The sequence below is a fragment of the Festucalex cinctus genome, chromosome 11 (assembly GCF_051991245.1).
Source record: "Festucalex cinctus isolate MCC-2025b chromosome 11, RoL_Fcin_1.0, whole genome shotgun sequence".
Lineage (NCBI taxonomy): Eukaryota > Metazoa > Chordata > Actinopteri > Syngnathiformes > Syngnathidae > Festucalex > Festucalex cinctus.
In genome coordinates, this window is record NC_135421.1 from 20,655,344 (window position 1) to 20,677,140 (window position 21,797).

Sequence of the window (21,797 nt, forward strand, 5' to 3'; positions counted from 1 at the left end):
GCAAGTAAAATAATGAAAGCATTAAAATTAAACAATCACTTTTTAGGAATTCTTTTTTCTTTTGTGTGTGTGTGTGTGTGTATATATATATATATATATATATATAAAAGAATTAAACTTGGGACTTTGCTTTTGACTTGACATGCTATAGAATAGCTCCACAACATGTTGACCGCACAAATAAAATTATATCAAATATTGCATATATAATAATGGTCAACTTTGATTTCAGAGAAATTTCATTTGAACAATTTATTTTGGTTGTAGTTGAATTATACTTCATCACAATTAGAGCTGTTGCTAATAGTTAATTACTTGTATGAAAGTAGGTAGAGCTGTCAGTATAATGCATTGTCCTGAAATAATAATAATAATAATAATAATAATAATGGTACATCCAACAATATATTTTTTTCTTATTTTATATACAATTTGTTTACATGTTTTATATTATTTGCATATTTTATATTTATACACAAAATACATTTTCTATATTACAATATGTTCACTTTTTATATTAATTCCATATACTTTATATTTAAATATAGAAAACACATTTGCTTTGATTTAAAAAAAAAAAAAAAAAAAAAAAACAGCCATTTTTTTTTTTTTTTTAACCGACATGTTCTGTCGAATGGCCAGGCTAACTGTAAACTGGTCCCTTTTGTCAATAAATACAATTTGCATTGTGCCACAAGTTTGTCTGTGGAAACATGATTGTGATCTCTGACGTCTGTCACCAAAGAAATACTGTGAATCATCTGAGAAATGACTGGAATTTATGTGATGATTCAGTTTATTTCTAGTTTCGTGTGTATGCATGTTTTAATTCGCGTTCGTGTAAACACATGACCTTTGTAGATCTAAAAAAACAAAACAAAACTGGTGGCTACATATTAAAATATTATTATTGTGTTCAATGAAGTATTTATGCATTTATTGCCAGATTCTTTGATTGGTCAAATTGAGTCAAAAGTAGTAGATTGGTAGACTAGATTGTAGATTTTAGCTGTATTTTTTTTCTGAGTCGTCATAACATTATGTTAAGGGACCACTTTGAACATTTTTATCGGGTATGTAAAAACAGAAATTGTTTTGGATTACTAGGATCAATTGATAAAAACAACTCTGCAAAAATTGACCTATGATTCTGTCAGCACTAAGATCAGGTGTCATCTTCAAATCCAGAAGGACCTAAAAAAAAAAAAATAAAAAAAAATGGCAGAAATTAATTAGTCATTAATTTCCATCGTCGTGCAGAGCCACAGCAGAAGGATGAAAATCTCCGGAGCTGTTGGGTTGCTGACCCCTGCTCTAAAACGCACAAAAACAAACTACAACGACAAAATAAACAACAAAAAACGTTTTGTGTGTCTGTGACAAATTAGAGGAATTATTTGTTGGCCCTTGGAGTCTTGGCACCGTGCCGTAACTCTTTGTTTAAAGAGGGATGGTAAACAGAGGCTCCCCTAACCCTGAAAGGTGATATTTTTTTATATTGTGCTCACAAATCATCTGGATCACAAACAAACAACAACGTCTTGCTCATGAGTAAATAAGATTTATTTGAACAAAAAAGGCAACGTGAGACAATTTGGTTCACTTGCTACAAGGGTAAAAGTAAAAAAATAAAAAATAAAAAAAATCACTTGTCACACCTTCCGGTTCCTTTCCAATAGTGGTTAGTCACTGGTTAGCATTGTCACCATCTTCTTTCTAACTATGCCTTCCTTACTCCCTCAGTCACCATCCATCCTTGAGCCCCCCTTTTCCTTTCCCATTGCTCCTCCGCTGATGGCGGCTATTATTAAAAGCTATGTCACCCATGGCTGTTATTGATGCTCTTTCATTATTCATTATGCTCGAGTGCCCACGTTAGTGCTGACTGGCTGAAAACCGGCTGACACGACTCACGAGAACAACTTTTAGCACTGTGCGCGTGTCACACATTCAAATGCAAATTATTGAATGATAGTCCTAATAGGCCACGCCTTTGACTCCTGTGTGTCATAATCCCACTTGATCGGTCAGTGGATTTATAGTTTGTTAATATTTTATATTCAACAGCAAGGTGTATGTGCGCGTGAATGCGCTTTTTTGTACATTTTTGTCCAGTAATAATTCAGTAGCCTATTATTTATGGGATGTAATTCCACTTACCGCCATTTGGAGGCGCCACACTATTGTTCAAAAACTGTAAATAGTAATAATAGCTCAGTAGTTCATTATTTATGGGATGTAATTCCACCTTCCGCCATTTGGGGGCGCCACACTATTGTTCAACAACTGTAATTTGGAAGAAGAAGAACAAGTGATTCATTGCTTAAAATTACACGGAAATGGATTGCAAGCAGTTTGAGTGGCTACTAAAGCTTTTTTGTTTATTACATTTTTTTTTTTTATATATATATAAATGAAAATTATGTATTGTAGCCCCTCTCCCAGGATTACTGGTGTCCGCAGTACCCCACCTCCCCCCTACCAGTCAGACGGTAAGGTTGAGGTGTTGGATCTTCAGATGGAACCTTCCAGCTAACTGTTCATAACTGGTTTATTTTCCATTTTATTTATTATTTTATTTTAATGATACGTTATTGGATAAGAATAATTTATTGGTACATTAACATTATATTATTAATAGGGAGTAGGACTAGATAAGTTATTGTGCTTCTTCCTACTCCTTTTGAACATGTAAATTGTAACATTATTAGTGAATTATTTTCTTTATTCAATTTGTCATTTTAACTTCAATTTATATTGTGTAATGTGTTTATATGTTCAATAACCAACCAACAACTCTCTGGCCTGTGGTCTCCTCTTTGCTCTGCTTCGTCAACATTTTGAAGCAGATGTAATGTCTCTACTGTTGAATTTTTTTTTAATAGGCCAGTCCAGGATGACATTTCTCTTAATGCCTCTGCTGAAATAATGGGTTCAGATGAAAGCTATGAATTCACTCTTTAAAATGCTACCAAACATACATGTCTTAAAAGATAGGTAAACATCTGAAAATAAGCTTTAAATAGGATATGCACCAGCGCCAAGAATCCAATTTCTTGAATGGTGGAGTCATGTGCTGATATCAGTGATAAAGCTACTACTTGGGATGGGTTATCATACCAAAAAAAAATATCTATGGACAATATGTACCTTCTGAAGTATTGTTACTAGATTTTGCCACCCTGAGTGATACCAAATTCTGGTTTGGCCCATGGACCAAAGAGAGAAAAAACAAAGCAGAGTTAAACCCGTCTCTCCTCTTCTTTGATGCTTTGACAAATGCACACAACCACACTCATAAAAAAACAATAATGAAAATATACTCCAAAACGCTGACAACTGGTCGGGGTTCTCTGAAGGAAAACAAACGGCGATGGCAACTATTATTAAATGTTTTAACACATTTACAGTGTTAAAATGCTTTTTTACTCAATTTTCCTCATATAGTGTCACAGGGTGTTTACTTACTGACTTGGTGTTATTACACACACACCCACACGATTTGCAAGCTAAGCTGACACTTGTAAATGATGGCGCCGAGAGGACTAACAAGCAAAGTGTACCTCAACATACACCGATTTTTATAGTCCGAGTAACCTCTTTATCATCTCCGCCAAGGATAAAGACGTTCTCACCGCTACTTGTGTTTTTGTTCGCAACTTCCTGGCTAAAGTTTTTCTGATATTATTTTAATGATGAATAGGTCTCCTTGCAAGGATATTCCCACGAAACATTTATCATGTTGTAAAAATGATAAAATCCTTCTCTACTGCACCAAACTATTATGCGTGTACAAATGCCATATATTTGGGAAGGTTATTTGTTGAACTTGTTGTCTCATTCATGGGTGACAAACGTTTAACTTTGTGATATATTATTGAAAATATTATAGACATCTGACTTTGTGTTGCTCATATACAAATAGTTTGATCTAGAACGTTAAGTATGACATTAAACAGCCGAGCTGTTTCACCACAATTACAAAATCTATTTTGGAAACTGTAATATATTTGGAAAATAATCCTTCTCACTTGAAAGCATTTTGAATTAAGGCACTTAACACTTTATTATGTCTTTTGTCACATTATGAATGGTCAAAAACTTCTCATAATATATTCACTCAGCTACTGCTGTTGCGCTGATTTATAGGTCACATGATACTGTGTGAACTGTTTATATGGCTGACGCCTACGCTCTTCTCGCTTCCTTATGAGAAAACCATGCAAACCATGTTCTATGACAGATGCCTTGTCTGAGTCTGGGACTCGTATCAAGCTACACGGACACACATATAGGACAACTTGGAGACATATGGAAATACTTACTGTTGTTTGTCTATGTGCTTGACTCTGTTGTTCTAGGTTCTGGTTGTGCACCAAAGGAAGCCATGTTGTACGTCCTGTCAACACATAACCCTTCAAGGTTCATCGACTGGACGTGCTAAGGACGGGTAATGTTGAAAAGCATTTCATATACACTGGGGGAACGTGTTTGCGTATGACATTCAGAATATTTGTTCATGTCAAACTGTTGGGGTCATATTTTTCCCCCATTTTGAATTATGCAAGTAATTAACTGATTAGAAAAAGAGGATGAGCGTGTGCAGTGGATGAAACATTTTGAAGACGTCTTCCTTACATTAAATGTAAAAAAAAATTAACACAACAGATGCTCTTTAAAATTTGGCGGGCAAAAAATGCAAAAAAAAGTTCTAAAATTCTTGTGGCATCATACTTAGAGCTGTTTATACAACCAAAATTCCACTGAAGTAAAGGTTTTGTGTAAAATATAAATAAAAACAGAATGTAATGATTTGCAAATCCTTTCAGCCTATTCTTGTTTATAAAGACAAAATATTTAATCTTTAAACTGATTAACTTATTTTTTTATGTAGTTATTTTTTTTTGTAAATTAGGATATATAAATATTTTTTTTAATGCTTGCAACACGTTCCAAACAAGCATTGTTGGATCCGAAAAACGAAGACACAAATAAGATTTTAACTCTTTATTCGCACAACATCGAGAGGCGTAGAACAAACTTGACTAGACGAGAAACAACGAGAACGTATCGAGAATCATGAGACGCTAAGCTAACTTGGGCTGTGGAGGTGCACAGAGGAACAGAGGTAATAATCCGACAAAACACACCCTTCTCAGACAGGCTTATATAGACAGCGAATCGATCTCATTGACTGTGGCTAGACATGTGGGTAACAGGACTGACATGGAATTATCTGATTGGCTGTTGACTAAATAAAGGGATTAAAGATTCCTGACATCACATAGCTTCTGACATCACATAGCGTTTAACCAGTTGAAACTAGATGCTGGTTACATCAGTTCAAAACAGACACTTGACCTCACGGTCATGACCCAAACATAACCCTTGCATGACCCTAGTCATGACAGTAAACATAACCCTTACATGACCCTAGTCACGACAGTAAGCATAACCCTTGCATGACCCTAGTCATGACAATAAACATAACCCTTACATGACCCTAGTCACGACAGTAAACATAACCCTTACATGACCCTAGTCACGATAGTAAGCATAGCCCTTGCATGTCCCTAGTCACAACAGTAAGCATGACCCTTGCATGACCCTTGTCATGACAGTAAACATAACCCTTACATGACCCTAGTCACGACAGTAAGCATGACCCTTACATGACCTTAGTCATGACAAGCATCAAGTTGCAAAATATGTAAGTCTATACTCAGACACAATCAAGAACCCAAGTGATGTAGAAATGGTGAAACGGATAAATGTTTTTTTTTCCACTTTTTATTTTAGATTGGATATGATGTCCCGTCTTACAACAGTATGCTATAGAACACAACACAAGACTGGTCCCACCAATTAAAACAACAACATACAGCGAAATGGTAAGTTGTTGTTTTTATTATATTTTGTTTCTGTATTCTGTATGTTAATCAAAACATTTCTTGACATGAAAGTGGTCTGTAGCACAAAAAAGGCTCAGGCCTGCAGTAGGCAACTCTATTGAAAAATAATCAATGACGTCATCAATTAATTGACTTTGTCTCAACTGTCTCTGTTTATTTTGGTTTCTATGCCAATCTGTAAAAATATCTTTATGTTAAACTGGTCCGTGGCACAAAAAAGGTTGGGTATGCCAGTGACATCATTGACTAGTCTACTTTGGTTTTCATCACATTAGCACCCACCAACAAAAAAAAGTTACATTAGTGTATCCATACAGTACATCACAATGTTGACACACCCAGAATCTATATTGATTTGTACAGGTCTGAAATGTCAATGATCATCTTTCACAAGTGACAGGATTACTACAAAGCATCCGCACCCAATGTTGGGAACGACACATGCTGAATGCTCAAGTAATAAAGAGACTGCGGCGATGTTGTGCAGCAGAACAATTGCGGCGTTGATGAATTTGTTGCGGAACAAACGGCGTCATCGCAACGCTACCTCGCCTTCCATCCATCACGCGTCTTTACGGCTTGTTTGGGGAGGGCGTGGATGTGCGCGGCAGCCTCGCTTTGTTTGTTTGCGGCCCTAACACGACGCACAAGTGTAGAACGGCGAGTCAAAGAAAGTATGCGAGCGTCGGGATAAGGCTCGGTCAGGCAATTAAGCAGCTGTGCTAATTATTTTGGTGGTTTACAGCGCCATACGAGCCTTTACGGCCTTTGTTGTCACTGTAATTTAGTGCTCTCGGCTATAACGTGCTGAGCGGTTTGTTTGGCCCATTGAGCTCGCCTTTCCTCATAAACACCCACCTTCACGCACAAAATGCAAATATGCGCGCTCTCTTTTACATACGCACACACATTACTGCTCTTTTATGGCGCGTGTGTTTTTTTTATGACGGGTGTCTAGTGATTCACCCCGGGAGCAATCACAAGCCATAGATCTGGATGATCATCAAGTGCGGTGTGCAATAAGACTGCGGAGGCCACGGCGGAGGCTTTGCATTGTGCATTGAGATATCTTCTATGAATACAGAGAAGCCATCTTTCATACAAACATCCCTTTCTATAGCGTCTTGTCCTCAGTTTGGGTCGATCAGAATTTGCGGATTTGAGTGACAAATGAATCATAGCATATTGTCGTGCGCATGTATGACAATGTTTATCCGGCTAATGAGCGTTAGGTTGAACTTTAAGGAGTTTAAACTAAAAATGAAAATCTTTCCCTAAGTTGAATATGAGCCTGAGTAAAGCAGTTTGGATAACATATGCTGTTGATGAAGAGCTATATAGGTTCACCCCATTTACCATTTTTTGGACGACAACGTGTTTTTCTGCAAAAAGTACAATTACTATCTCATTCAAATTGATTGGAGATTCGGTGGTGAGATGATAAACGAACAGTAATCGTGCAATTGGGGTGCAAGTTAGCTGGGCTGATATTTAGCATTTTGATGAACATCGGCATCGGCCATTTTGAAGAATTATATGGCCGATAAATCCATTTTAAAAAAAGGGGGGAAAATCAGAGAACTTATTATTATACTGATTATTTAAATTTTCATTGACGCTTCTGGCCCTGGGAACTAAAATTTTAATACTCCAGATATTTTTAAATTAAAACAAAACTTTATTTAATGTAGGATAGAATAGGTTTAATAAGTTTTTATTTAACTGTTGAAGACATATTACTGGCGCTGGAAGATCCCTGAACTTTTTGTTAGATTTTTAAAAGGAAGATGTCTATTGAATAAGATTTTTTTTTTTAAAGACCAGTATTTTACAAACCCTAATTGTTGTCCAATAAACATGTATTTATTTATTTATGTATGTATGTATGTATGTATGTATGTATGTATGTATGTATGTATGTATGTATGTATGTATGTATGTATTTATGTCATTATTTATTTATTTATTTATTTATTTATTTATTTATTTATTTAATTTAATAAGAGCTGAAGTTTGTATGTTTTTTTTTTTTTTTTTTGATGCCAAGATTTTCCTTTTTAGTGAAAATGAATACCAGCTCAAAAATATCGATTATCGGCATCCTTGACGACTAATAATCAGTAACGGTATCGGCCCTGAAAACAAAAAAAACAACAACAAAAAACAAAACAAGAACATATTGGTCTATTCCTAGTACAAATCCAGGCAGCGAGACATAGATATGAATTATAAAAGAAGAAAAAGATACAGAAAATATTACAGGGTGTATACAGGGTGCGGTCAGTTTTTCTGCACATCAATAGATGTGCAGTGCTCAATCGTTTGATGTGCATTAGTTAGAGAGTCGCCACCTGTAACTTCAATCACATTTGGCCACGTTGCTAAGCGTGTGGTGGGTCTAATGATGATAAGGACAGATGGAAAATACAGTTGGGCGAAGATGCATAATTAGAAAATAAATCAAGAACACAATACTGGATATATTGCAATATATAAACTGATAGAGAGTATTAAAGAAATAATTCACCTCACCCACACATGCATACAAATATACACCAGCACTTGGCCTCTCACTGCACCAGATGCTACCCCAAGTACACCATTACACAAGCATTAGCACCTCAATAAACAAACCCTCGAGTTAGCTGACAAGCTCCTCGGCATGTTGCGGCTCTTGTTGTCATGGACGTCAAATCAACTTAAACGTGACGTCAAATCACGCGTGTTTGAAATGGCTGCCAAAGATGAATGTCTTTTTCGTTCCGTTTTTGACTGTGTGTATGTGTGCGTATACCCAACTCCTATATGTGTGTGTTGCACGGGGTCTTAATTAATCTTTGTCATTAATAATTTAATCATGGCTTTTTGTTTAATAAACAGTCTGGCAGTGATGTATTGCGGCTGGGTCAAGTAATTTGATTGGTGGCGGAAAGGAGCTGGCTATGCATATCTCTCTGTCTCTCTCTCTCTCTCCCTCTGCTCTCGCTCACTCACTTTCTTGCCCCAGCGTAGAAATGATGGCATTCGGGGGCCCCGCCAAGTGTGCACGCGCAACAGGAGGAGGGCAATTACGTTAAGATGCAATAATGATTAGTGATGGATGTGGAGAGTGGAGGTTCTTTCACAGCACATTTCAACTAATGGAATAAATAGTATGGGTGGGGAGGGGCAAGAAAATCAAAAATATTTTATTAAGTACATTTCCATCACAGTCTCAACATTTTTACAATTATTCCGGGGCTCAAAATGGAGTCGGATGTGAGTTTCTGCTCTCTCTCCGAGCACATTTATTAATGAACCTGTGCCAGTGCTTCAGCCAATAATTCATCTTGGCAACACTAGGTGGCACTCTTGAACAACCAGCATCAAACGACATCCTCTTTTGACATCCTCTCAATTTTTCCTCCAGCCTGTCCAATTGTAAGAGAATCATCTTTTAGCATGTCAAAGGCAACACGCCATTGGGATGCAGGCCGCAAGATGGATTATAATATAGAAAAGCTTCATCTTTCTCAACTTCACGATGTGATTTTTCATATAATACAGAGCAGAGGCCCACCCTCAGCCTCTTTCCTGTTGCAGTTCAAGGCCAGGTCGTAATAATGTGGCAAGGATACACTTGACTGGCTAACATTACCCGGCAGGAGTTGCACAACAGTGTGACCATTCTCAATTACTTTTTTTTTTTTTTTTTAGGAGGTGTTTTTGTTTTGTTTTGTTTTGTTTGTTTGTTTGTTTGTTTGTTTTGTGATTAAATGTGCGAAATGTTAAGGTTAAAAAAACAGTGCTTTCCAGAAGTCAGGTCTCCACTTTCCCATTGTGGTCTTCTTTTAAAGGGGCTGTCTGCCGGTTTCACTCAGGAAAATGCACTTTTTAAATACAGGATGTACACACTTTAACTTTCTCTCAGTCTACACAATTGTGTTTTTGTTCATCTTTTGTGGTAATTTCGTCCTAAACCCCCAGCCTGTATTTCGCCATTTTGTGTTTGTTTTGTAAACAGCGGGACATTTCTATGGAAAGACAGTGTTTACACCCCTCCAGCCAATCGCAGAGCGGGGGGTGGCGTGTCGCAAACGGGGCCGGGCGAACGTGTCAGCTGCGTGACGTCACTCCCGCAGCAATTTGAAAGCACGCACGGATTTTATTTTTTTTTCACTCACTCACTCACAGAAGCTTACGTGTGTGAATGTGAGAATCGCGATTCTTTTATGAATCGATTTTTTGGCACACCCCTAATAAAAAGTAATACAGTATTAAAACTACACAATGTACCTAAAAAGTTACGTTAGTAAATGTAGGAACATGTCACGCCGCCACCAGGCGTGGCGGTTCATGCTTTTATTTTTGTGTCTCTGTTTCCCGTTTTACTTTGAAATCCTAACTCTCCTCTCACCCCAGGTCACTTGCCCTTCCTGCCACTCCATAATTACCGGTCCCCGCCCTTGATTATCACCACCTGCCACCAATCACCTACTGCAATAAAAGCCACCTGCATTCTCCCCTCAGTGCCGAAGTGTCACCGTCAGTGCATGGAAGCGTCCACAGTCCTTATGTCCTCGTTCATGTTGCCTTGCGTTGTTGCCTTGTTTTTGTGCCTTTTCCTCCCTTTTGGAGCGCCTTTAGTTACCCCTTTTGCCTTGTGCCCTTTTTCCTCCCTAGCGGAGCGCTTTCTGTTGTCCCCAGTACCTTTTGCCTGTTTTTTCCTCCCTAGTGGAGCGCTTTTTGTTCTCCACTTTTTCCCCTCCCTGTTCTCCTCTCAGTTTGAGAGGAGACCACTGTTGGCCGGAAATAAACCTGCTGCCTTGGTGGCCTACCTTACGCCTGCGTCTGAGTCCTACTTGACCTCGCCTTGTCAGTACACTTCGGCCAGCATGGACCCAGCAGGCACGGTCGAGGCCGCACTGCAGAGCCAGGAGGCCCGGCTCAACAACCAGGACCGGATCCAACAGACCATGCTGTCCCGGATGGAGGAATTGACCAGCCAGGTCCACGAGCTGGTAGGCCTTTCACGGCGTCGAGCGCCAGCTCCCACTGGACAGATTCCTCACCCTGAGTTCTCTGTACCGACCACGCCATTCACCGGGGTAGGATTGAGACTGGCCTCCCCAGAACGATACTCCGGTGAACCCGGACGCTGTCAGACTTTCCTCACGGAATGTGATATTCATTTTGAACATTTACCACAGGCATTTTCCACAGCCCGGTCCCGAGTGGCCTTCATGGTGTCTCACCTGACGGGACGGGCCAAAACCTGGGCGACCGCAGAATGGGCCAGGGGTTCCTCGGTCTGCCAAAGCGTACAGGACTTTCAAATCGCTTTGCGCCAAGTCTTCGATCCAGAAAACAATGACCGAGAGAAGGCACGAGCACTGAGCCGACTTCAGCAAGGCAACGAATCTGTCAGCGACTATGCAGTTCGCTTTCGAACGTTGGCAATGAGCAGTGGCTGGAACGCCATCGCACTTCACGACCATTTTTTAAAAGGACTCTCACCCGCTATTCAAGAGCTTCTGGTTCCCGTAGATCTCCCCGCGGACTTGGACGCCTTGATTTCCCTCGCCATCCGGACCGATCATCGTCGCCAGGAGCTGGCCAAGATCGGCGGACCACGAAGGAGGGAGGAACCCACCCCCTGGACGCCGACACCGGAGGTCAGAAGGCCGCGATTCATCGCTCCTTCCCGACCGGCACCAGGAGAGGTGGACCTCGCTCGCGACGAACCCATGCAACTGGGAAGGGCTCGGCTTTCGCCGGAGGAGAGACAGCGCCGACGCCGAGAGGGCCGTTGCTATTATTGTGGTGGTCTTGGACACTTGGTGGAAGCCTGCACCACGAAGGGCAACCCTCCGGTGAGTTCTCCGTCACCCCGATCAGCCAAGAACCACAGACTCACGCAAATCCAGATAACTCACCACAATGTCACCACAGTTCTGTCAGCCCTTATCGACTCCGGATCCGACGAAAGTCTCATGGACTGGGAGCTCGTAAGGCAAATACGATGCTCCACCGAACCCCTTTCCGCGACCATCCTGGCTAAAGCGCTGAATGGCAAGGAGCTCTTCAAAATCACCCATATTACTGAACCTCTGGAAGTCCGAATCGGACCTCACTTCGAGACTCTCCGTTTCCACGTTTTCCACGCTGCTTCCCCCACTTTGGTGCTGGGACACCCTTGGCTGTGTCTACATAATCCCAGAATCGACTGGAACACTGGAGTTGTTCTGGAGTGGGGAAAGGACTGCAGCTCTCACGGGTCGGAACAACCCGCACTCCGAAACTCCACAGCCCAGGTTCACCAGGTGACTCTCGTCCCACCGGCTCAAGAAGAGTACCCGAACTTGCACACTGTTCCCTCCTGCTACCACCATCTGCGGGAGGTCTTCAGCAAGACCAAAGCCATGACTCTCCCTCCACACCGCCCATATGACTGCCCGATCGATTTGATTCCCGGTTCAACCATTCCCAAGGGGAGACTGTACTCAGCCTCAGGACCCGAACGCCAGGCCATGAATAACTACATTGATGACTCCTTGAAAGCCGGCCTCATCCGACCGTCTTCCTCGCCTGCAGGACAGGGCTTTTTCTTCGTGAGTAAAAAGGATGGATCCCTACGCCCCTGCATTGATTACAGTCCTTTGAACGACATCACTGTCAAGAACCGGTACCCATTGCCCTTGATGTCCTCGGTGTTCGACCAGCTGCAACAAGCCAAGATCTTCACGAAGCTCGATCTGCGGAACGCCTACCACCTCATTCGGATCCGTGAGGGAGACGAATGGAAGACAGGCTTCAACACTCCTCGGGGACATTATGAATACCTGGTCATGCCATTTGGCCTCACGAATGCTCCCGCCGTCTTCCAGGCAATGATAAATGAGGTACTCAAGGACTTCATAGATCACTTCGTGTACGTTTACTTGGATGACATTCTGATCTACTCACCTGACCTAATGAGCCATCGAGACCACGTAAACCGAGTACTCCAACGTCTTTTGGATCACCATCTGTACGTGAAAGCTGAGAAGAGCCTATTTCATGTTAATACCATCTCCTTCCTGGGATTCATCGTGTCGCCAGGAAAGGTGGAAATGGACGCGGACAAGGTCCGCGCCGTACGAGAGTGGCCCACGCCAGACTCCCGGAAGAAAGTGCAACAGTTCCTCGGATTCGCCAACTTCTACCGCAGATTCATAAGAAGCTTCAGCACCATTGCCGCTCCCCTACACGCCTTGACCTCCCCACAAGTCCGTTTTTCATGGAACCCGGAAGCCGAAAAGGCATTCAAAGACCTAAAAGCACGCTTCACCAATGCCCCAATTCTCAGAGTCCCAGACCCCAAACGCCAGTTCGTGGTGGAAGTAGACGCCTCCAGTGTTGGAATTGGGGCGGTGCTGTCCCAGCGTTGTCAAGAGGATGGCAAGACACATCCCTGCGCATTTCTTTCACGTAAATTATCCAAGGCTGAATGCAATTACTCAGTCGGAGATCGGGAGCTTCTCGCTGTAAAAGTGGCCCTAGAAGAATGGAGGCACTGGCTGGAAGGCGCTGAAATGCCTTTTGTGATCTGGACCGATCACCGAAATTTGGAGTACCTACGCCAGGCCAAAAGACTCAATCCCCGACAGGCCAGGTGGTCCTTGTTTTTTAACCGCTTTGTATTCTCGTTAACTTACAGACCAGGCAGCAAGAACGTCAAGGCGGACGCATTGTCAAGAATCCACGAATCCGAGCTATTGGAGGCCGAACGACTGAACCAACAGCTTGAAACCGGTCTCCGATGCCTTGTCTCCCAGAACCCGACCGCCTGGAGCAAGTATCTGGTATGGGTCGAACTTGCGCACAACTCTTTACCCACTTCTGCCACAGGTCTCACCCCGTTCAAGTGTGTCCATGGCTACGATCCCCCATTCTTCGCCGAACTGGAAGAGGAGGTAACGGTCCCCTCGGTCAAAGCCATGATCCGTCGGTGCCACAAGGTCTGGTCGGCGGCCCGGACGGCGCTTCAACGCCAGGGTGACCGGGTAAAGAGGGCCGCCGACCGGAAGAGGAGACCGGCTCCAGAATACCGCCCAGGCCAGCGAGTTTGGCTATCTGCCAAACACCTCAGACTCAAGGTACCATGTCCAAAGCTGGCCCCGCGATTTGTGGGGCCTTTCCCAGTAACCAAGTCCATAGGTCCCGCCGCCGTTCGACTCCGCTTGCCAAGATCCCTCAGAGTTCATCCAACATTCCATGTCAGTCAAGTCAAGCCGGTCCACGAAAGCCCACTTGTGCCCTCCGAACCCGACCCACCCCCCCCAGAGATGGTTGAAGGCGGCCCCGTTTACAAGGTCAGGAAACTCTTAGATGTGCGTAATCGGGGCCGCGGAAGACAATACCTGGTCGACTGGGAGGGGTACGGCCCGGAGGAAAGACAATGGGTCCCCTCCCGGTTCATCGTTGATCCCTCCCTCATTGATGATTTTTATGCTGAGCACCCTGACATTCCTGGGCCGTCAAGAGCCGGCCGTTGAGGGGGAGGTACTGTCACGCCGCCACCAGGCGTGGCGGTTCATGCTTTTATTTTTGTGTCTCTGTTTCCCGTTTTACTTTGAAATCCTAACTCTCCTCTCACCCCAGGTCACTTGCCCTTCCTGCCACTCCATAATTACCGGTCCCCGCCCTTGATTATCACCACCTGCCACCAATCACCTACTGCAATAAAAGCCACCTGCATTCTCCCCTCAGTGCCGAAGTGTCACCGTCAGTGCATGGAAGCGTCCACAGTCCTTATGTCCTCGTTCATGTTGCCTTGCGTTGTTGCCTTGTTTTTGTGCCTTTTCCTCCCTTTTGGAGCGCCTTTAGTTACCCCTTTTGCCTTGTGCCCTTTTTCCTCCCTAGCGGAGCGCTTTCTGTTGTCCCCAGTACCTTTTGCCTGTTTTTTCCTCCCTAGTGGAGCGCTTTTTGTTCTCCACTTTTTCCCCTCCCTGTTCTCCTCTCAGTTTGAGAGGAGACCACTGTTGGCCGGAAATAAACCTGCTGCCTTGGTGGCCTACCTTACGCCTGCGTCTGAGTCCTACTTGACCTCGCCTTGTCAGAACATAAATGTATATCTCATTAACCCACTTCTGCTTACTATACTGTTTATTGTACCAAACAGCAAAGACAGAGATGTGTCTATCCTACAATAAGTTCCATTAATGGGGTATATGCCACGGAAGAGGCGGGACTGTTTTTGCACATCAGTTTGTTTCCGGTTCGGTTTGCGACGTGTGGGCTGCGTCAAAAATACTTGCGCTTCCGACTTTGTGCCCCTCGGTTGCGCGTTCGCAACCCGGACCGGAAACAAACTGATGTGCAAAATCACGTCCCGCCTCTTCCGTGGTATATATCCCATAGTTGTGTTATATATATATATATTTTTTTCCTCCATTACTTGTACTTTCTTGTAGTGACACTTTCCAAAAAAGCCAAAGAATAAGCAAACCACACTTAGAGGAATGGATTTTATATTGGGTTTGTAACTGGGAAGTAGAAAACAAAACAAAAGAAATCCTGCGTCAGTCCCCTTTGGATGTGCAAAACATAAATATGGCCTTTATTTGTCCAACTGCACCCTATAGTTTTATGATAATATTTATGGTAAAACAGTCCTGAGCTTTATTTTGTGGGGGGAATGGTATCCCAAGAGAGGCATGTTTATTTTATCAACCTTATACGTTTCAAATGCTCTCCTGTGTCGTTCTTATGTAAGCAAAATGGAGTCAAGTTAATACTTTGTCCAACAATGTTCAGACTTTTGTGAGAAGTCCCAAGGCGGTGTTTTCAGCCAAGGTCACAAACAAACCAAGTCAGTTTTTAAAAGTAGTTGCAGTATAATGGAGTAAAGCAGATGTCCTTCTGAGTATCGTTTGGGGCACTTCTAATGTTGACTTGATGTATTGTTTCTGTAACAGTTCACTGGAAAGATTAGAGAAGGCCTTTTTTTCATAATTATCTCATTCATCATCCATAACAATGATAAAGCACAAGAAAGCACAATTCCTTATTACATACTTACAAACTGTGACTCCAAATAAGAATAGTGTAGTTTTGAAGTGAAGAATTAGTTAATATAATTACGGTTGTCAGTATCAGGCTAATGAAACACATCATTTATACTCTGCACTATTGATACGGAATATACAAATTCATGTGTATATTATATACTATTGTTCAATCAAATGCAGCTGAGGCCAGTTAGGGGTTCGACCACTGTCAATCTTACGATTATTTTTAGTCTGCCTAACCCAAGTGATTTCTAACTACAGTAAAAGCCTCATTTCAATTTGAGTGGTATATTATTATTATTTCCCCCTATAACACTAGACAAGCTCTTATGCTAATTCGCTAGCCTAATGTATCACTCATACTTCATAAACATTTAAATTACATTACATGTATTTTAGTGGCATGTCAGAAGTATATAAGGCTGTCTGCTTACCGATGCTCATTCATTGCGTGAGTCGAACCAACCAACCTTTCAATCTGCTTCTTATACATGAATATAATTACATATATTTTATATGAAAACACTAATGGGGCACCAACCACTTAGGAAGCACTTAGGTAGGCTACATACCAGGAAAAAAGTACTGTTCCCTGCTGTCTGGTGTGCATTTTTTAACTCTTAGAATGCCGTAAGTTTCTCAAGTTCCAAGTGGAGTTCTTGTAGGCTGGAATGTCAACAATGTCATGTGTAAGGGAAATCGGTCCAATTAATTATTAAATCAATAATTGTTCTTTATTAAATTAATAATCAATTAACTCAATAATTGAAGGAGACTGAAACTTAATCTTTAAATTCATTTTGAAGGATGTACTCTTCTGCAATTGGCTGGCAACCAGTTCAGGGTGTACCCTGCCTCCTGCCCAAAGCCGGCTGGGATAGGCTCCAGCACCCCCGCGACCCTTGTGAGGAGCAAACGGTTAAGAAAATGGATGGATGGAAATTCAAACAGAATTCGCCTCTCCCCCCCACTGCTCGTTGAATCAGTGGGTGCTGGTGTCTGTGGACTCTCACTCTGCTTTATCTATCCTTCCCTCCTTCCTCTCTTTAGTTTTTCCTCTGGTCTGTTGAGATTGCCTTAATTTGTTGGAATTTAGAGGTTTCTGGGGTTGGCATAAGACTCTGATTTTGTAACCATGTGGATGGCAGGAGGTGTTTAGTTGGTGCTGGATTTCACTTTGATTTATCTTTCTCTTCTTTGACCTTTCCTCTGGTCTCCTGACCTTCTGAAGTTCACGACTCTGGCGAGACTCTGAAGTATCCGGTTAAGGTGAAGGGTAATGGGATTTTTATTGGGTTTTAGGTGAATTAATAAGCATAAATTTACACGTATTCACACGCACGCACGTGCACGCACATACGCGCACACATACGCACACAAAAAAAAAAAGAAAAAAAGAGAGAAAAGAAAATGGATGGATGGATGTACTCTTACAATTCTGTTTACTCTTTACAATTTTGTGAGTTCTTTGTTCAGCTTAAATTGATGAAACACACAGTAAAACAATCAGGTTTTGATTTTGTGCACGTGTATTTTCTAGCCTATGTGGAACTTCAAATAAGCTAAACGAACTACTGTGATAAGAAATAAAACAAGAACTAAAATGATAAAATAATCAAAGAAAAACAAGAAAAGAGAAACGGTCTTCACCAAGGTGATGGATTTCCTAATCAAACCAACATAGGATCCACACTAATTGCTTGCACCAATTTGTACAATCTGGCTAATGCCTGCAAAGTTGCACTTACAGATGGTCTTGTGTTAATCCGAGAAGCGTCGGGCCCTGGATTGGAGATTCACCAAGCCCGTTCTTTGAAGAAGAGATGTAGAAGGTTCAGTTCGGGAGAGGGACAGAATTCGTCCGGCTGGCCAGCCGAGCCTTTTTGGTTGAGGCCTCAGGGTGCCTGGAATGGCACCATCCGTTTGAGCTTGTGCAGGGACAAAACACTGTGTTTCGCTCTACCTGTCGCAAAAGCGAGAAAAAAAAAAGGGAGGCAAGCAGGAAGCGTGCCTTTTGTAGGGGGCTCGGCTACCTACTCACCAGGGGTCCGCGTCTCAAATTACAGAGACAGAAACTGGAAATTTACCAGCTTGGTGTGAATTTTGGGAAAGAATAATGAGATTGAATCTGGATTCCACGTTCAAACGAGATTCTAAGGTCAAAATTCAATCAATACAACACGTACAGTTGAATACGTCGAACGAAATGTTCCCTAGCTTACAACTGTCAAAAGGTGCACCCAAGTGGGGAATCTGCCACTGCAATGGATCATTTTCATGACATTTCATGGAGTCAACATTTCAAAAATGGCAAACATTTCAAAATTCATTGTCCTGTTGCAAAATAAGACGAAGTGAAGTCAGTTGTTTATGTAACATGGGTTAGTGATTGTATACATGCAAGTATGGTTTTTAAGCTTCTTTGCAGCCATCTTGCCACATTTATATCCAATTAGACATTTTAGGCGGGCATCAGTTATTTTTGCTATTCATTGTAGGACTTGGGCCCAATCCCCAGCAAATGGCTGTAATATCAATATAGCTTTTGTTTGTGAGCTGATATATATGTGCAGACTATCGGTTGTACGTACTCTTCGTAGACAGTTCTCCAGATCTTCTTGTGATGTCTTTAGGGACAAAAAATGATCAGACAAGATGAAATTGTCTGCATTAAGTGTGAGAAACATCCTCAGTGATGTATCACCACATGTAGACTTGCTAATTAAGTGTGTGCACCATCTTAAAAGGAAAACCAAGATAAGACTTGTTACCTTCTCTTGTTCCATCTTCATAATGTCTAATGCATGCGAGCCACCCTTAACCCCAACTCATATAGTGCTGGGCTGAATTGTGAGTCAAGCTCTTGTTGCCATCACAACACGGGGGCGTCAATTTGTGCGCAGAAACGTGTATGTGGTAGCACATGCAGCGCACACATCTGCAATCACAACCCTCCCCATCCGCATGTCAACAACTGTACAGAGAAATGAAGTATACACCGCTTATCAGAAAGTAAAGCTGTGGATTCAGTGAAACGCAATGCAGCTTTGCTTACCTTTTGGCTTTGATAGGATTGCAGCAGGTTTACATTCATGGGATATTTGGGTATTTCTACATGATAGCGTTTCGATGGTTGCTTGAAAGTGGCACTGGAGCATTGCCAAGCCTCACAAGTCGCAGGCATGAGGCCGCTTATTATGAAGTTAGCCCCACTGTTATGTAACTGAGGGGGTGGAAGTGCGGAACATTTTTAGAAATAGCCAGATAACAAAAGATTGACTTTGTTGTTTACGGTAATTTCACACTTGATGCGACTTGTGCAGGCATGCCAGCCTATTGTAAACAGGCAATTCTAAACAGTCACTTTTTGATAATAGGTCTCTTTCAAATCCCATAACACCGTCTATTTTCTATTGGAACATTGAGCACGTGAGTCACACAATGGAGTGAAAACAAAGCATTGTCAGTCGCTGTAATATTTTTCTTTGCGCTTGTCACAAATGAAGTGACACCTCCCCTCCAAGCAAGGTTTGATTAATTAGACAACCATGTGCGTTGCGCTTGTGATGCTGTTTAGTGGTGCGTGTAACATGTGCTGTTATAAACACTGGAAAAAAGAAAAAGTATATTTACCGATTCCATTAGGGATTGGATATTTATGCAATTACTTATATATCTATATATGTGTGCTCTCAACCGAATGATATTAGTGTGTCTGTCAGACGGGCTCATTATCCGTTGCTATCACAGTAGTGGGTACTGAACAGGTCCAATGCAACCCCCCCCCAGCCCCCGCACAAGACTGAACAGATGTTTCCTATGAAAGAAGTCTATGACATGACAGGACACGGCGCCCTCGCACACTATGGCGCTAATCACCACACTTGCAAAGCTAAATGTCCGTTGCCGAATACACAGCAACTGGTCACAACGTTATAACGACTTGCACATGATGATGAGAGTCAATATGAGAACTGGAAGGAAAATTCTGACCTTACAAATATGATTATGTTCACTTTGGGTTGACACTGTGAGAGGTATTCATATAAAGAATAGGGAAATTCCAGAATGTTATTTGCTGTTTTATGATCTATTTTGGTAATCTTTGTCTTTTGTATACTGCAAATATCTAAGACTAAAAAACATAATTTTACTTTTTTTTATTTATTTATTATTATTATTTTTTTAGCGTAATAAATCGGTGAACAACAAGAAGTGTGTTAAACTATGGTAAGTGTGAGACCAATAACTCTAACCAACAGTGCCAGCCGATTTCGAGCATTTTCACTCATCTTTACGGCAAACAAAATATTGTGCGCTACAACTACATAAACATAAAAAAAAGTATCTTTCTACCTTATTCCGTTCTTTAGTAATCACCATTCAAAAATAAGTAATTTGAGTGACATTGAATAGATACATTTTTTGCACAACAGTGACTTTAGACACTATTTTTTTGTTTATTGACACTCTGTGAATTAGATTTAATGTGACAAAGGCTTTGATCATTCACGTCATCATTGAAAACGTTCAATTTCATCATATCAATCATGTTTCATTGTAATTTCATATACCGTGAGCCCATTGAAAAGAGATACAATGCTGCCATCTGCTGGCCATAGTTAGTGGGTGTTTTTTTTTTTTTTTGATTCCACAATCCCTTGAGTAGGCAGTGCTGCACAAGACATTGCACTGCCCATTGAGAACAAAAAAACAAAAACGTCAAGTAACGTTTATGGTGGCATTCATTAGGATTTTAGCATACGACATTATACGTTTTTGGCGGGCAAAGAGTTAAAAATAAGTAGAATAAAGATTGTTACAGATATCAAAGGAAGTCTAGACAGGAGATCAGAAAAAGCAAATGACCCAATCACATATAAAGGAGTTGTCTCTAAACATAATTTTTTGTAAATAATTCCATGTTTTTCCCAATGAGCTTCAGTCTTTCCCATCGATTTGAAAATAATTGTTTTTTTGTGATTGGTCCTGCTCGAACATTAGCCTCTTTTTCCTTTCGGCTTTGACATTTTTCCCGCTCCTAAGAAACATAATCAATTTTTACTTAAGTCTTGATTAAGGTGTTGGATGCCGAGGAAGGGACAGGACGCAACCTTAACCTCATCTGGCCCTGCCCGGGGACCCTGCTAGCCGAAAAATCACTCGCATTTTCCCGACATCAATTTGAACCCACGCCTCCAGAGGAGGCTGCAACCTGAATGTAGTAACAACGTGAACAACATTTTGTTCATCATTGTGGTTGTTGTGTACCACTGCAATGCATCATATTATTGACTGATGTTTCTAATATTTTTACATATTGAATTAACTTGAATACCAGATTGAGAGTTAACGCAGGTCACTGGCGAGCATGTCGAAGGCGCCCCTGAGCTATTTGCATTTTAGAATGCCAAGTCATACTTTTGCAGTTGTTTTTAGTGAGGACTAAAATGAACACTTTAAATCTTCCTGTGTCCCTCAAACACAAAGCAAACACTTGTAATACCTAACCAGGCTGAGGACAAAACAGCAGCCTTATGTACTTTAGCTTTTTGTGTTGGTTCTTTATGTCCTTTACATAATTGTTCAAAGGATTTAATCTCTTCTGCTGGGAGGAAGTAAACATAACTGGCTATACTTATGTTGGAGACACATTAGCAATGATGCAGAGGAAGAGTGGAGTACTATAAGAAACTGTTGTCTTTTTACAGGAAGTATCATACGTGTTGATCATACAGTGGCAGTGATACTCGGAACTATTTGCAGTTCAAACTCGGCTCCCTCACCCACATATGTAAAACAAAACTAAACAACAACAAAAAAAAAAGGACAAATATCACACAAAGAAAAACTT

At 41.5% G+C, this 21,797-nt stretch overlaps 1 protein-coding gene across 1 annotated transcript in view; it reads left to right on the top strand.

Annotated features, from left to right (window-relative positions):
• Nucleotides 1-2,353: 2,353 nt before the first annotated feature.
• The window catches only part of LOC144030672 (partitioning defective 3 homolog B-like), a 181,146-nt gene continuing 161,702 nt past the window's right edge, over nucleotides 2,354-21,797 (top strand). Inside the window, exons 1-3 of the mRNA XM_077537156.1 lie at nucleotides 2,354-2,492; nucleotides 4,362-4,450; nucleotides 5,800-5,891. The gene's annotated coding sequence lies outside the window, so the exon portion shown is untranslated. The remainder of the gene's footprint in view (nucleotides 2,493-4,361; nucleotides 4,451-5,799; nucleotides 5,892-21,797) is intronic.